Here is a 17,789-nt window from a genome sequence, read left to right as displayed (position 1 = left end):
ATGTATCTATGCCCACATCATCCTCCCTTTCTTGAAAATAAAGACGTCCTCGGCTTTTATTTATCTGAAACACATCATAGAGCAACGCAAAAATAGATGCAACATATATAGGCCGTTCCGATGGTGTTAGGTCATGAGGGTGAAATAAATTTGTAACAACACCATTAGGAATATCATGAAAAGTTTTATCCCACACAGAGTCCATGTATGAATTATGGGGACACAAATGAACTACCTGAGCATGTGGTATGTCTAGTTCAAAAGTTGAGACACTCAACGAAAAATTTCAGAATTGATCGCAAGCATAGTATGCATAGCATGATCCGTTGATTTAGCTTTCCCATCATTTATTATTTCATCGGGGGTCATTGGAAGCAAGTTAATGGTTTTTCCTTCAAACACGAGAGTATATGGATTTGTTCTACCTTGATGGATAACACTATTATCATATTGCCAAGGTCGACCTAACAATAAAGAACATGCTTGCATAGGTACAACATCGTAGTCAACATAATCATGATATGAACCAAGTGTAAAATGAACCCTCACACGACGTGTTACCTTCAACTTACCACAGTCGTTGAACCATTGGATGTAATATGGATGGGGGTGTCTTGTAGTGGTGAGGCAAAGCTTCTCTACCATCTCAATACTTGCCAAATTATTGCAGCTTCCACCATCAATGATCACACGAATAGAATGCCCTTTGACAACAAACTTAGTTTGAAAAAGATTATGGCGTTAAGGCATCTCAGTATCCCCCATCTGGGCACTAAGTACTCGCATGGTTACAAGGCTTGGGTATTTATCTGCCATATCAGCATTAATATGTATCTCCTCCGTGTCATCACCTGCATTATTAGTGGCAAGCATAGCACGAGTATCTTCATCCAAATCACTAGCAGAGGAGTACTCACCATCTTCCCGCACAATGAATGTTCGTTTATTTGGGCAATCCTTCATCAAGTGCCCGCCACCTTTGCATATATGACACTTCATGTCCCTTGTGCGTCCAAATGAAGTGGTGGGTGCTATAGACATTGCTTTCGAAGCCTCGGATGATTGTGGAGCTGATTTTGAACTTGATGGGTGTGCACCATTGTTCAAGATAGGTGGTGTAGACTCAGTAGTGGATGGAACAGTAGGAGAGGGTGTCCATGATGAGCGGCGACCTGCAGAAAAGTTACCTCGTCCCTTGTTGTGTCGTCCCTGTACTTCCCTTTCAGCTTTACAAGCAAAATGAAACAAACGAGTAATAGAGTTGTACTCCTTATAGTCCAAGATATCCTGAATATCACAATTCAAACCACCTAAAAATCTAGCCATCATAGCATCGTCGGTTTCAACTAATCCACATCACACTAAGCCAGTTTGTAATTCTTGATAATAATCCTCTACAGAACTACTACCTTGTTTTAAACGTTGCAATTCATTCAGTTTGTCACGAGCATAATATCAAGGAACATAACGTTGTCGCGTAGCTCGTTTTAAAGCATCCCAAGTAGAAGGTATATTATTTGCATTAATGCGACAATATTCACTCCACCACATGGAAGCAAAGTTTGTAAATTTACTAGTGGCTGCCCTAACTCTTTGGTTCTCAGGAATATCATGACATGCAAATTTTTGTTCAACAGAAAGTTCCCAGTCAAGATAAACATCTGGATTATATTGACCATTGAAAGTAGGCATAGTAAATTTGATTTTGGCACTAGAGTGTTCATAATCTCTAACATCATACCTGGGTTGACCTCATGCCATACCGTGACGGTTGAAACGTAGTTGTCGGTGAGCACGGTCATTGTGGTGGTTGACCATTTGGTCGTCTTCGGTGTCACCCGAATAATCCTCGTAGTTGTCCCCATGTTGCTCGACGCGGGGAGGAATTTGTTGGTGCTGGTTTATGGTGGCGGCATCAGTGGCAGTAGCTGGGTGTTGTGGATGACCCATGGGCACACGCCGAGCTCGCGAAATAGCGGCAACACCCGCGGAGTTGCGAGGATCAACGTTGGTGTTGACGTGGGGTGAAGCCTGCAACTCATCCAGACGTGACAAGATGTCCTGTAGATGTGTGTTGGCAACACCCTGTGCATCCTCGATGGCCTTGAGCCTCTCTTCGGCCGCAATTTGAGCACCCTCAAGTTGGGTGAGACGCTCGCTGGTGACTTTCACATCCGCGGTGAGGCCCTCAAGTATGGGTTGATCATGTGCCATTGTTAGCGAAAGGAAAAAACACACAGTGTATAATCCCTATCAACTAGTAGGACGTCGTGGAGAAAAATCGCTCACACTCAAGCTTAGTATCAAATTCTTACTTGTTTTTACCAATGCAACAGGTGGTGATCGGCGCGTTGGTGTTGGCTTCAAACTACCGATGAAGATTGGATGGAGCGATAACCAGGAATCAATAGAGCCGGGACCTGTACTTATTGGTAGTAAAAAGTGTAGCTTGGCAGTGGCTTCTCAACTCACAATATTAGTGGCACAATTTAGCAAAAAGCAATGCAAGTTGAATAATTGCTCAAACTCCTAACTAGTGCTGGCAGTCGACTAGTTAGAGATAAAATAACCTAAGCCCAGATACTGAATGAGGGGAGTGAAAATCGATGAAAATATGATAGCTCCAAATAGCTAGATATAAGTGAAGTATAAACGCAGTGTATAACAAAGCTAAAAAATAGATGATATATGGAGTGGTGATCACGTAGGTACAGAAGTCTTTGTCCTGAAAAACAAACCGAACAAAACGGCTTAAATCATATGCTTGCCGGCCTGAACTATGCACTTTTTTTCTCTTTTCTTTTCTTTTCGTTCTTTTCTTTTCTCTCTTTTTTTGCTCTTTTTCGTCTTTGTTTTTTTTCTTTTGATCAAGCCGGTAACAAGCAAGAACTCACGTATACGAAAGATGAGCCTGGCACAAAAAAACGTGAGGACACCTGTTAGAACTTGTGTGCTACTAGAGGTAAAAGTAATCACGTGCTGATGGTTGACCTGATGTAATTGGGATGCTCCCTCGCTAGCGGCTGGAAGCTGGGACGTGCGCGCGGTAGCACCGGAACAATTTTGTACGGCAGCTCTGATACCACTTGATGTGAACTGGGGCCCGATCTTTCGATGAGAGGGAGATAACTACGATTTTGGGTGGGACTTGACCCTCACGATCCGGCTACCAACCGTACAGGAAGAACCGTACACGACTGATATCCACGGCAATCGCTGAACCAACTCCACGTGTTATCGACCGAGCCAACGGCGCGATCGACCTATCCACGGAGGATTTTTCCTGCAAGCAAATCGAAGAACATGCAAGAAAATATTAGCCAAGCAATCTAAAAATTGCAGATATGCTAGATGAATAAATCTCACAAATTAGGGTTCCGATAAGATGTCTTGACGGTCGCACTAGCCGCTACGAGCGAAGACAAATAAAAGTAGCAATAGCTAAACTTCTCTAAACAAAATCCGAGTCTAAACCCTAATTTTAACTAACTATTTATTAAGAGGAGCGGCCGCCTTGTGTCTTGGTTTACGGAACGGAGGACGTACGGAGTCCAACTTCTGCACGCCTCAGCCGGAATTGATGTTTCCTTCGGTTGACAAGATGTGTGGCTCCAACGTGATGTACATGGGCATTGTAGCATGCAAGGATGGCTCCTCCTTGCACCTTCCTCACGCATGCATGTACAGGAGCACTTCCTTGGCTCGGCTGCATGTGCATGGGTGCATTTGTATGGCCCGTGTAAACTTCAAGTGCATAATCTCTCATCTTGGTACTTATTTTGCAAATGCCTTCAACAATCCTACGCAAGAGATAAGTTGGTGTAGTATTTTTGTCCCTGGTAATAAAATATAATATCATATAATGATCAATATAAATTACCTGAAAATTGTGTCGTTTAATATTTGTAGACGTATCTATGCCCACATCACTGAGAGTGAAGCAAGAGCATGGCCAGGGATGCTTGGATCACTTGACTGTATGCACTGGACATGGAAGAATTGGCCTGCACGACGGAAGGGTTAGTACAAAGGCCACTGCAACGATCCAACGATCATTCTTGAGGCAGTTGCATCGAAGGATCTTTGGATATGACATTCATTCTTTTGTCTGCCTGGCTCGCACAATGACTTGAATGTGCTATCGCGACCACCTCTGTTTTCTAGGCTTATAGAAGGTGAAACTCCCGCTTGCAACTACTTGATGGGCTACTACCTTGCGGATGGCATCTACCCATCATGGGCCACCTTAGTTAAAATAATTCCGCGTCCAAAAGGTAATAAAAACACTCACTTTGCCCAATGTCAAGAAGTTGCAAGGAAAAATTTGGAGAGAGCCTTCGGTGTGCTTCAGAAGCACTTTGCAATTGTTCGTGACCCTACCGAGTACTGGAACTCCAAGGTTCTATGGCGAATCATGACTTGTTGCATCATATTGCATTGCATGACATGATCATTGAAGACGAGAGAGATATGCCTGATAACTTTCGGTAGATCATCAATGGGACTCCGGTTGAGCCAGAGTATGATGCGAACAGGATAGTGTCATTTCTTGACCATCATCGGAAGATCGAGAACCGTCAAGTTCATACTCAGCTCCAACAAGATCTTGTCGAGCATCATTGGCAACGTCTAAGTGAGTCCTAGTTGTTCTATGAAATGCTATTTGCTACATTTGAACCATTCGACGTGTTTAAATTTGAATAATTCGGTTTGTAAACTATATTTGTAACTTGGTTGAGCATTTAAATTTATGTTTAGTTTCTATATGTGTGGTAATATGTAGTTGCAATTTATACTAAAATTGCAAAGTTTAGAAAAACAAAAATTTACTTCATTACGGCTAGGTCTGGCCAAAACATAGTGGAGTGGAGTATATATACTCCACAAAGCCTTTTACTCCACTATGTTTTAGGAGATCGGTTAAAGATGCCCTTATATATTAGTTTACGGGAGTATCAACTAAATCCATGTATAAGTGGTAATAAATAAAGAGACAATGAGTCGTAACCACCACAGTCCACGACTCTAGCTTGTGGTCCGTTGATATCAGCTTGTTCGATCGTCTCCACCACAAACATTTCGGCCGTGTGTGTGTGTGTGTGGATGATATTCTGTAGCAGTTGGTTGAAGGAAGGGACTGAGTCGACGCTAGTGACCTGAGGGAGGGCGTGGACGTACGAAGATGCGAGGAAGATTGGCCCTGTACTCTCTAGTCCATGCATGTCGCGAGCTGCCTCGTCCACACCGGCGCCACCACCACCATGGTAGGTCTCCACCTCCGATCGACCGCCCGCACCCTCCTCCACGGACTTTTCGCACCAATTAATTCTGGCCGGTCGGCGAAGACCACTTCCCGTGGTGCTTATTGTCATTCCAACGACACGCCACTGGCGTTCTCGCGACTGAGTCAATTGCACTTGCACCTCACCTTCTCTCTCTCGTAGTACCTCTTCCCAATCAACCGATATATCGTTCCCTGATTGCCTTTGAGTACTTGCATAGTAGCTCGCCCCAGCCAGAGACCTTTGACACCCGTGGACATTTGGGGTATGTTTCCTGTCCATTTGTTTCCAGCTAAAGTTTTTTTTAGAGGTATGTTTCCAGATAAACTAGCAATGGTTGGATCTAAAAAGTGATTACTTCAACTGCTTCAGAGTCTGAACGATTTGTGTTGGCAGTGGAATCTTTCTTGCTATGAAACATAGCGACCCGCCAAGTAGACCTTCACTTAAGAAGCAGGCCTGGCCGGTACTAAACCAATCAATCCTTCAATATGCCATCTTGTCTTGCGGCGCTCTATCCTTCCAAGCGAGCCTGTGCTCGGGGAGCACTCCTTCTATCATTCATAAAATATGCTTATCTCTCCTTGGTCGTAAAGCTTCGCTTTGCTTTCATTTACCGAAAATGCCATTGGAGTTTCCAGCCGGGAGGCGCAGTCTCGTACAAGCAACTTCTCTTCCTCTTTCGAAAAGTAGCAAAGCGGTGTCAGGTTGGAAGCCTGCGGGCCAGTCTGTTCTAGCGCCTCATTCTTTACATCCTTGCATTACTCTCTTCCTTTCCTCCTTGCCCTAACTTGAACTGGCTGAAACTAAAATGGCCGGACTTTCTAATGATGGCACTGGCTTGGCTGGATCGACATGAACTTCTATTAGGACAGCAACTGTTTTGCCCCCTGTCGAACTTTGACTGAGACATAGCCTTGCTGCTGCGGGGCAGCCGACTTCTAATTCTAGTTACTGTCCTTCTTGTTCATGTAGTGCCTGCCTCTCTCCAAAACTCCTTCCCGCACTTGATTGAGCAAAAGATGCAGCTTCACTAATTGAGTTAGGCACCTGCACTTCCACTGCAGCTCTGAGTTCATTCTTCAGACCCAAAAGAAATTGTGTCACCAGCAGCAGTCCTCCTACATTCAGATCATACAATTTAACCTAGCGGAGCGGATTCAACTACTTAAGATATTCTTCCTCAGAGCCAGTCTGCTCTCTATCATCATCTATCGTCTAAATAAGTAAATAATGACACCGATATAGATCTTGTTGAGGACCCCCATCCAAGCCATAGGAAAGAAAGCCACTGGAGTGCGACGCTCAAAGCAAAAGTAAGTAATAGGGAAACAAGGTTCTATTAGGCTTGCAGGGCTGCTGCTCTTTGAAAGACGAGGTCTAGTGGAAGAGGCGGGTCGGGCAAGTTGAGTACTCAGATTCGGCGCTTGCTTGACATCTCTCTTTGAATCTGAAACCTGACATGACCATTGATTCCGCCTCCATTGCCGGAAAGGATAACGATGGATCTTTAGCTAGCTCATAGGCAGAGGAAAGGTATACGTTAACAGATAAGGAAAAGTGGATCCGCTACCAAATACGTTGTGGAGCCGTGTTCTCCAGTGAGGAATGAGAACCTTTCCGGGGGCAAGGGTGGGCTTTAGCTGAGAATCAAAAGTACGATTCCCCAGAAACACATTCCCTTTCAAGCTGAGCTGAGACGTATCCGGCACCTTTACTTGGTCCAGTGCTGCCTCCGGCACTTCTTTCTCTTTCTTGTGCGAACAAACTAGAACCTGCCAGCCCAGCCCTATCTTCCGAATCAGAATGGACTAGTGATTTTGATCTATTGCCAGAGCCCTATTCTTATGATGGAAAGATCCGTGCTCACATAGCTGTCAGAAAGTTTTACTTGCATCTATTTCAACTAGACGTGAGGTCTCTCCACGGCAACAACGAGGAGGAGGAGATCCACATTTAGAGGGCGAGGGGTTCGAAACTCGGGGAGGTCACATATGGTTGTGGAAGAAGAGCTTGTACGGGCTCCGAGGTCAAAGAAATTCGACAAGTTCTTGGTCGATCGATACCTTTCCATCCCGGGGCAGATCTCCAGATCCGATACGAGTGTAGATACTTTACTCCCTTCTTCCTCAGTGAGTAACGTATAATGTCTAGAACAAAGGAAGTGAGTCTAGCTCCACTCCGAGGGACAAGACGGAAATCTTCTACCGATGCCAACTGCAAGGCGTGCTTTCCTATGAACCGATTCTTAGACTACAGATCTCATCCCAACGATCTACTTGTACGAAAGAAAGAGAGATGATCTACTTGCAGCTACTGTTTGTTACCGCTGAACATCTGCTACCAATACCAAGAAATACCAATACGGACTTCTTGTTCCAATCGAAACGAGCAAACCTGGGGAAGATAGCAAGATTAGCAGAACGGGAACCCCCCATGGGGAAGGGCTCTGAGACGCACCACAGAGCCCGTAGCAGCTACTTTTAAGGTTTATCGCCCATCGGCCCAGAAATCCATAGAAAGACGATTGAGATTAGTGAATGGCATCGATCTGAAGTTCATAGAATCTCTAGCGTCTCTTTGTTCGTAACAAATGAGTAACTTAACTACTAATGTGACGAATAGTGCCAGGCGTAGTGTATCACTGGAATTCGATCAGTCTGTTGGAAAGGGATCACTCTCTGATTCTGCTTCAAGTCCTGTGCGTGCCTGTTTCGAAGAATGCTATTCGCTCTAGTGTCCTGTGCCTGTTTCGAAGAATGCTATTCGCTCTAGTGGAAAAAGTAGCGATTTATGGCCATGATCCCGACCCGAACCCTCAAATGATGACGAACGGCTGACTTCACGTAGAACCCGTTATGCCAATCTGGATTCCACATCTGCTACAAGAAAATCGTCTTGAAAGATTGCAAATCAAGCATTCGTCCTTAGCTCAAGGATTGGATTACCGCAGTTCCTGAAAGATATCGTGCCAACAGAAAGATCTCGTTCCCGTAGATTCCGTTCGTTCCAGCAATCGTGCCGGAACTCACTGATCCATTCAAAGGATTTCTTTACCCGATGGCCAAAGGACCGATATCTTCTTCTCACGCCTAGCAAAGATCGAGTTCTGTTCTCACTTCACTTAATGAGCCTATTTCTCTGTTTTTATACCCGTTTAGATAGATGGGCTCTAAGGGAGAAGTGGCGCACTTTCTCGAGCTATCTAAGCATCCAGGGAAGTGATTCCACAAGCTAGAGAGATTCTCCTCTTTTCTTTTTCAGAGTTGAGCTCAGGCTAAGGCCAAGCATGGATCAATGTTTGTCAAATCATTCTCTGTTGAGTTGAGTCCTCGCCGAAGGTGCCGTGCCGTATAGTACTTCTCCGGTTATAGGTGATAGGTGCATGGCTTCCGCTCATAAAGAATGAGTGAGACCGGCGCTCAATCAATCAGCCACCAGTAGAGGATAAAGGAAAAAGGGGTTCATCAATGAGAGGCGCATGAGATTCTGTATTGGCCAACTCTTTCTAACTATCACTAGGCCGGATACTCCGATTCTCTGTGGACGATTTCCTTCTCTCTCGTTCAATGCCCTTTGGTCTCGAGGATCACCATTTGGTGGGGTTGGGGTCACACCCGAAGTCGTATTGGAGAATTGAGCGGAACTACTTCCATGTGCACTCTTTTCTCGGGTCAGGAAGCCCTGTTTTTGAAGCAGGAAGACCTCTTCGTCATCATTATTGGGGTATGGGCCCTAAATCATTGGAAAAGACGGTTTTATTTAGGGAATTGACACGATATCGCCTCCTTCTGTACTAACAAGGGAATGGATGAGTTCACTTAAGAAGCAGGCCTGGCCGGTACTAAAACAGAGAAGTCAGCTCAGGTTTCATCTCATCTAAGCAGCAGCCAAGCGATGATTCTGGAGCCAGCCACACTCCTCATCTCATCTAAGCAGCAGCCATTGATAGGCCAACGCTGGAAGAGAAGAACCTTAATACTAAACCAAGTTTCGGGAACTTCTTGGTGACTTGATTGGTTCCCTTCCCCCAATTTGCAAAGGATGATTCCCGTGAAGGTGATCTCGATCACCATTCTATGATATTTCTGGATGCTTTTGAGAAGCTTTTCCTTTTACCTAATGCCGGCTACCGACAACTTACTTCATGCTCTTACTAACACTTATGACTGAGCCGCACTTGCTTTCCAAAAGAAATGGAAACTATCATGCCTGAGACTAGCCAATAGAAGAAAGAGCCACAAGCAAGCCATAGCAGCATCCTTTTTCTTCGCTTTCTTCAACAATGCGAATCTACCTCACTCCTCATCATAACTCAAATACAAATTTGAGTTCCAAATTGATATTTCCTCACGTAAGCAATAAAATGTGAAACCAATATTCATCATGAAACTTCAGACACTGATGATTGTGAGGTTCTGGAAGAGAGACGACGTAGGCTGAAAAAAAGTAAATAGAAAACCACCCCTTAAACTCATTTGCTCAACATTCTTTCCACAGCAACTAGAAAAGTGGAGAAAATCCAATAAGGGGAGGTCCCGGTGAATACAAATCAATTGGAAACCGAACCCCGCATTCATGTCTCTAACAAGGCTGTCTAAGCTAAGCGGCCATGGACCCATGGACCCGGGGAATCTGAACCATTAGGTAGAGTTTCAGCTGAAAGAAAACCAGGTCAATCTTCCGATCGCGAGTCTTTACAAGCTTGAAACAACTTAAGCACAGGCGGGAGTCGCCCCTTTTAAAGTCAGTATTTATGCGGCGCTGAACTAACGAGCGGATACCTAACCTTCGAAGGAGAAGAAAAGACGGATGTATCTTTCATTCATATCGATCAGATGTGCTTTGCTCAGGACTCCCATTTTACCATTGCTTAAGCCATATTACATAAAGCATAGTGAGTGATACGCAATGCTGGTACCACCATGTTTTTTTCCTCACTCTGTGTAGCCACACTCGTTTGTCCATTTCTACTTATTATTTATGTTAAATAGTATCCGTTGGTTGTAGAAGCACTGGCGTTCAGGGATTGCAAAATCCATAATATCAAGAAGCGGTAGGAACCTGGCTAACTTCGATGCGGATAACGCGCTGTAGAAGAAAGTGGATCAACCAAAGTAGACCTTGATCGAAAGGCACCACAAGGCGAACCAATAGAGTGTGGTGTAAGCGGTGAAGCAGAATAGGAATTGGAACTGCTTGAACTAGAAAGGGCTTCCGCTACCGCGCTACCTCGGGAGCTCCGGAAACGGTATACTCGCTTCACTCATCTATAATGGTATCCTTGAAAGCTAGCTAAAGTGGGTTCTAGACAAAGTTCTCCTAAGCAGGGCGGAAGGAAAAACAAGAGCAGTATAGCTCTACATTACGCTTCGGGGGCCTCGTCTTACTCACTCACCTTCTACTAATCGGACCGTGACAAAACAACCAGCCCAGCAATAGGCAAGGACTGGCTGAAATCCCTTTCCGGATCCAGTCTATCCGTATCTGCTGTCCCTTCCGCTTTCTGTGTTGATGGAGCTCGGTCAGATAGTTCCGGTATTGCGAAGGAGGGCAACGCATTGGGATCGTCCAATCCCTTCTGATCGGTTGTCATATTGAATTGCAAATTCTCGTATAGTAAGAGTTCCTTCGGTTTCCTACCTAGCACATTCTCTATTGTCTACGCCAATATTTTACCTGCGAGTAGAGTGTGGCTGGCTACATACGGGGGAACTCAACCTACCTTTCGAAGGGTAGACCTTTACAGATGAGTGAAACGAGGATTTAGGTATATAAGGAGACGACCCGCCAAGCGAGCCAGCCTGATACCGACTTTCATTGATAGGCCATGAAACATATTGGGTTTCCTGAAGGTGACCAGGAAACCCAAGAAAGACCATATCAACTACTCTCCAAATAGCAGGATAAATCACGGAATTCAAATGGAAGACAGAAAGAGAAGGCAATTCAAACCTAATGGCCAAACAAATCCAAGACAGAAATACTTATAGCCAGAAAAGAATAACAAGAGAACGAAAACAACTCCATATTCTACTGGCCTGCCTCTCTGATCTACTATCCAACTGCCATGGAAGCACCACTGTTCACCCTAGGCTCACATTCTGGCACTTCGTTCGCTGTGTACTCAAAGGACTTGCTTGTCTTTTTACTCGGGCAAAAACCGCAGGAGTGAATTGACTCGTAATTATACAAACAAATGACCCAGCTGGCCTTCTCCTATCCGGGGAATCATCGGGACATGCTTCACTTAAAGTGATTATACCACATAGTTTAGGGAAGTGAAACCATAGTTCGGGTTAGTTCACGCTAGATTATCGAAGCTTGTAACATCTGTTAGAACACATTAGGAAAGCGCAAAAGATTTCTATTTGGAGTTCGCTCGTTTAGTTGCTCGATCGCTGCCATCCGCATTGGGCTAATTCAAATCCTATGCTCCATGCTCTTGCGGGTTTGCTCCATTTGAACTTGTCCACACTGGCATAACCAGTATCTCCCCGGAACTAAGAGGCATGGATACCCATCTTTATCAATTCAAAGAAATGAATAAGTATCAGCGAGGCGGGGAATACAGGCCCGGTAGAGATAGGGATGATCGGCAAGAGCTACGAGTGGGGCCGATGTTTCGTGTTGCGGGTGGCCATCGGATTGTTCAGCGTGCCCATGCGGATCCCTACCAATGTCCTAGACTACAAGTTCGACAAACTTCCGGCTTGGGTCAGGATACAAAGTTACCCGGGATGGGCTTGCCCTCTGGATCACGCTGGGCCCTTGCTTGTTCCAACGTCATGCTAGGAATGTATCACGTGCCCATGCAAACCAAAGGAAAGCAGATACAACTATTACAGATCCTAGTGCTATTTCCCATCAGAACATAAGGGAGTGGGCTTCCTTTGTAACAGCTCTGTTCTGGTCGTGGCTCACCTCACTGGACCAACGCTTCTGGTCGGAAGCTGGTCGATCGCCTGGTCGGCAACCGGCACAACACCTTTGCCAGTGGGATTTCTGTTGGTTTTCGTACTATGCGCAATGAAAGTTTCCAAAAAAGGAGAGCTCTAAAAACAGCGTTCTATGGGGAGAATGTGATTTTTGTATACTTTGACCCCATACTGGCATGAAACTGATCGGAAAAAGGACCTCAAAAACACCCATTGGCTCTGCCCCGCTGGAGCCATGCTACTTCTTCTTGTTCAAACAGGTTCTCGAGCAGCAGTCAAATTGACTTCCCCTTCTTGAGCGTAATGCCCGCCCCTGGTGTGGTGGAAAAAGCCTCGTTTTCCATTCCTTTTAAAGCTGCTGATGCGAGCTACCGAACAAACAAGATTAGTACAAAAAGCCACAACTAGCACTAGCTTTCGTGATTGCTTCTTTCTACCTTTCTCACTCCGGTAATTGCTCCTTCTCCAAAATATCACTACGGACAAGATGAGCTAATAGAAAAAGTTAGGGCAACAGATGATAGCGACGCGCCAGACTCGAACTGGCATAGGCGGATCGGATCAAACGAAATTAGCCTTTCTTCCATCAACAGGAATCGCTTTGATTTCGCAGTTCAAGAGGATGGTGGGGGCAACCTCTTTACATCTGCGGGCCGGTAGGCCAGCCAACTAACTCTTCAAATGAAGAACTGATTACTCCACATCTATGAACCTATCATTCCCCGCCCTTGCCCATTATTTCTTTTTGTATCACGCTAGGACTTTGCCTCTTTTTTGGAGGAAAAATATGGAAGTAGAATCTCCTCTCTTTTAGAGGCGTCTTCCAAATCCAATTTCAGATCAATGAGGTCTTTCAGAGAGCCGCTGCTCTTTCCATGAAATTCTAGGATCTCTTCGATCCTATGCGCAAAAGCAAGGTGTGAGCCCGCGACCCCTCGATCGCTCTCAGAGTCAATCGGCCCAAACCGGGTTATGAGCTCAACGAAAAAAAAACTATTTTGTGAAATTGCCTGCAAAACCGCCTTGCGAGCGTTAGCGTCAGCGTCAGCGCCATCTCCCGATGGATATTTTTTGCGCATCTCCAATAGCGCCTTGGCCCTATTTTCTTCTTCGTCTATTGGGGAAGAAGAAGAGGTGGAGTAGCAGGCGGATCTCATCCCTCCTGCGGACTTCCCCGTACTCAAAGTGACTCTGAGAGATTGCGCTTCTCTACTAATCGCATTCTGTTCATGAATCACTGTTTTCATGATCGAATGACGAAATAGATATACGAACTGTATAGGATCATTCGCTGGGATGGGATAAGTGATTCTTTTATAGGATTCCCATGGGATCGTAGAATCAACTAAGGATGGAATAGGTATTTGTGATCGATCAGCTTCCAGTATGACCGAAGACTTTCTATCTGCATTCAGAATAACCACACAATCAGGTTGTTGGTTCAACCCAAAATTGATCTTCTTCTTTCTTGAACGGATTTTTTTTTATTTGCAAAAGAATTGGTCAAAAACGCCCCGATCTTCCATTGAGAATCATCGAAACAATGAGAATTCACATTTCTTAAATAGCTTCTTAAATAGCTCGCCATTTCTTCCGTTATCTCATAAATAAATAAATGATTGGTCTTTAAAAAGAAGGAACGGCCTTTTTGACGACTGGGAGATCCTATAAAATGAAGAGCGTTTCGTAAACAAATCAGTGTCTCCTAACCCCACGGCGGTTCCGAGACGGAGCTTAACCTGAGTCTCGGGTAAGAACGGCGATGATCTACGTTTCACACGGCGCACGATTCCATGGATAGTTTCATTCGAGATCGTGATGGAGGACATAGCTTACGATCATCGGCTTTGATCATGCCACTAGGCATTTGATTAGGACATTGCACAATGATCCGAACACTTTGTCGCATCTCTTCAATACGGATACAGTAACGATCATAGCGATCTCCTCTGGTACCTACTGGTACGTCAAGATCCGATTGGTCATGAACATCGTAAGGTGCTGCTCTTCGCGAATCCCAGCATACCCCAGGTTGGGATGGGTAGGCCCACCACTTCACTTTTGCACTTTCACTTAGGCCCGGGCCAAGTCAGTGGGGGGACCCTGTCGGGCTCCTTCCCCCCCAAAACAAACTGTACGTGGGAGTTTCCCTTCATACGGCTCGAATCATTCTCAGATGCCCCGAGAGGCATCTTTCCTTATGATCTGGTGGTTCACACGCGCGCAAACGAGCACCGGCCGCAACAGCAAGGAACTATGACCAATAGAGTCAGACACAGAGCGTCATACTTCTTTATCTTGTGATGGTTGAGGAGTTTCTTTCTCAGAGGGTGCGGGACGCTTGCGGAGTCCGTGCCTTCCGTACCACCACAGGTCGTTCTTGGGCAGATCCCGCTCCTAAACATAAGGGAGGGATAGGGGGAAAGGGGCCCTAAAAATCATATAAATAGGGTTGTAGAAAGACCACTTTCATTCGACGTTCCGGGGCACCCGATTCGATCGACGAATTTGGCGAGCTGATCCGCTTTGATCCAGGAGAAAGCCTAGTCAGCCACCTTTTCGGTGCAGGTCACGTGACCTACAGCTCGGCCTTCGCTTTTTGAGACTTCCTCTACCCACATCTCTATGTGCCCGCAGCACTTTCATATGGAGAAAGATGGGCTTACCATGTTCCATCAATAGCACCTAACCTATGCCGATTTTGGCGGACCGTGCTCCACCCCGGTGAACTCATGCGGTTCCGACGTGCCCAGAGGCCAGAGGCGAATCCATTCACGGTCCGTAGGACCAACACCATTCGAAGGTTGATGGCCCGCCCCGCCTATTGGAGACACTGCTATTCTCGATTTGATGCTTCGGAATGTGTATTGGTCAACCTATTCGCAGTTTGGGTTGGCAACTCAGTTCTAGAGCTCGTTGAAATTAAAGCTTCCCAGAGTTTGGATTGGATTACAGCTCCCCTTATGCTAAGCTCTAATTTGCCAGCACTGTTCTAGAGCTCGTTCAAGGCTTCACGCAATTTGGAATATGTGTAAATTATCCAAGTCCAAGAGTTCCGTTCTGGGGACAGCTCGCTTGTTCTCAAAGAAATGTTTGGAGTTATAGAGTATGGCTAAATCTATGCTATGGATTATCATCACAAATTTTATACCTCAACTGGTGCTTTCAATACTACTGCCATAACCATTGTTTCTTATCCTATTTTCATCTGAGAAGTGGATGAGCTCCAGGAGGTGTTCTACGAAGCCCACGCCCCTTGTCCCCTCCCCTGCTTCTCCGCTGCCGCCTCTTTCTCCGCCAAATCCACATCACCGCCGTGCCTGTTGCTGGGATGGGACAGGGGTGGAGGCGAGGGAGAGAGGGGGGTTGACTCGGCAGTGCCGCCTGGCAGTGTATGGGGTGTCTAGAGGAGGGGAGTGCGGCACGGTAAACTCCTCCTCCGCTACAGAGCAGTCCACGACGCGGTCACCGTCGTCCTCACCTTCTAAGCGTCTGTGATGTCATCGCCATCGCCAAGCCCCCTCGCCACACGGTACACATAGATGGGAGAGGCGGTAGGATGCAGCAGCTCGCCTATTCCTTGGTCGCCGCCGATTCCAAGTGAGAAGACGTGAGTACGAATCTGTGTCTTTCTTTTTGCCCCGTCCCTCCCATGAATTTTGCTCGGATCTTGGTGAGCTCCTCAACCACCCGATTTCTTCTTATTTCAAGTGTGCACACCTTTAGCTCGACTTGTGGTGGCGGCGAATATTACTAGAGCAGAGGCATGCACCTTTCGTTTTTTGTCCTCTTCGTTGGTGGGAAGGCGAAGCGGATTGGAGGAAGCCATGTGAACTTGGTGAGAGAGGAGATGGGGTAGGGCGGCAAGCTGTGTGGGACGACTCGGCACTGGTGGACGCCTTGGATCACACCGTCGCCACCTAAAAGATATGCGCCCTCACCCCCCTTTGATTCTCTTGCCCTTTCTGCCTTGCTGGGAGAAGATGTATGTGTGTTCTGTTTTTGGCAATGGCGTTCATGTAAGCGCGTTCACGTCATGTTCCGTTCTGCAATGCACAAGTACTATGTTCTCTTTTATTCCTGGAATCGTGTCTATTCACACAAGTACTATGCACACAGTAGCTTTGAATCTGTTTTTTAAGTTATTGTATGGTAAAGGCGTACTTTTATGGGTTGATTGATAGAATGGATCTGTATGTGCTATAGATAGCTAATCATTTGCAACAATTTAATAAGAACTTCTCTGGTTCACCAATCAAGTCCTCATTTTCCTATCATTCAATATGCTGATGATACCATCCTCATAGTCAAAGCTGAGGCCACTCAATTGATGCATATCAAAAATCTACTCCTTCATTTTGCTGCCTTCATTGGTCTGAAAGTTAACTACAGCAAGTCAATCATGATTCCCATCAACACTTCTGATGAACAGATGCAGTTTTTGTCTTCTATCTTTGAATGTCAGATTGGTAAACTTCCTCATACTTATTTGGGTTTACCCCTCAGCATACACAAACCTAGAGTGGAGAATTACTTACCTCTTCTGAAGAGAGTTGAAAACAGAGTGCTTGGTTGTTCAACTCCGCTTTCTATGGGAGACAAATTAACTCTCATTAAGTCAGTTTTCTCTAGCTTGCCAATTTTCTTCACGTGCACTCTCAGTTTACCTAAAACAGTGGTTAAGCAATTAAACATTTATCTCAAGAACTGCTTCTAGAGGAAATTTGGAACAACTGAGAGAGATGCACCACTCATAGCTTGGGATATAGCATGTCAACCTAAAGCTAATGGAGGACTTGGGATTTTGGATATTGAGATTCGCAACAAGGCTCTCCTTCTCAAACAGCTTCATAAATTTTTGAATAAGGTTGATACTCCTTGGATCAATATTGTGTGGGAATCCTACTATTCCAATTCACTTCCTGGGGAGAGACTGGTAGGATCTTTCTGGTGAAAAGCTATTCTCAAGCTCCTGCCAGTCTACAAGCAATTTGCTCTGCAAAGCAAACTCTGAAGCCTCTACATTTCTGTGGTCTGATAAATGGTGCGATCAACCACTTGATACCAAATTTCCTAAGCTACACTCTTTTGCAAGAGATAATTTTGTATCTTTGAAGACAGCTATGAATGGCCTTGATCTGTATCTTTCAAAATTTCTTACATGCCATGTTCATGTGTTATAAGATAGCAACAAAGCAAGTGGAATGGGCGCTTACCAACCTGGCGCCGCCCGACTTCCTCTCAAGAGGCGCCACCGGGTGACGCCACAACCCCTAGTAAAAGTTATAGCACGTCATTATAGCACTTTTAATGCGCCGGGACCAACATTGCTTTAGCAGACGCCCAAAAACACGCATCCAAAAAAACATGCAGTGCAAATTGTGAAGCGTGGGCAATCCGGAGTCCAAAATATGCTATGCGCGATAGCGTTTTTCAGCGCGTGCCCAAAACCTTTTAGTGCGAGCAATATTTAACATCATTTGTTGGAGCTGTTCAGCGCCAAAAAACGATTTTTTTAGTGCGTGGAGCTCTTTTTGGGCACTTGTTGGAGATGCTCTTAGACTTCTTT

General features: G+C 45.4%; 1 long non-coding RNA gene and 1 pseudogene across 1 annotated transcript; one reads left to right on the top strand and one right to left on the bottom strand.

Annotated features, from left to right (window-relative positions):
- Nucleotides 1-12,962: 12,962 nt before the first annotated feature.
- Nucleotides 12,963-13,919, bottom strand: LOC123187531 (uncharacterized; annotated as a pseudogene).
- Nucleotides 13,920-15,100: 1,181 nt separating this feature from the next.
- On the top strand, nt 15,101-16,297 carry LOC123187527 (uncharacterized). The gene is made up of 2 exons (XR_006494027.1): nt 15,101-15,326; nt 15,437-16,297. It is a non-coding gene; the product is annotated as an uncharacterized lncRNA (long non-coding RNA).
- The last annotated feature ends 1,492 nt before the right edge of the window (nt 16,298-17,789 follow it).

Source organism: Triticum aestivum, chromosome 1A, assembly GCF_018294505.1.
Source record: "Triticum aestivum cultivar Chinese Spring chromosome 1A, IWGSC CS RefSeq v2.1, whole genome shotgun sequence".
In the NCBI taxonomy this organism is placed as follows: Eukaryota; Viridiplantae; Streptophyta; class Magnoliopsida; order Poales; family Poaceae; genus Triticum; species Triticum aestivum.
Note: the sequence above shows the minus strand (reverse complement) of the source record. Positions and strands in the feature narration are given on the sequence as shown.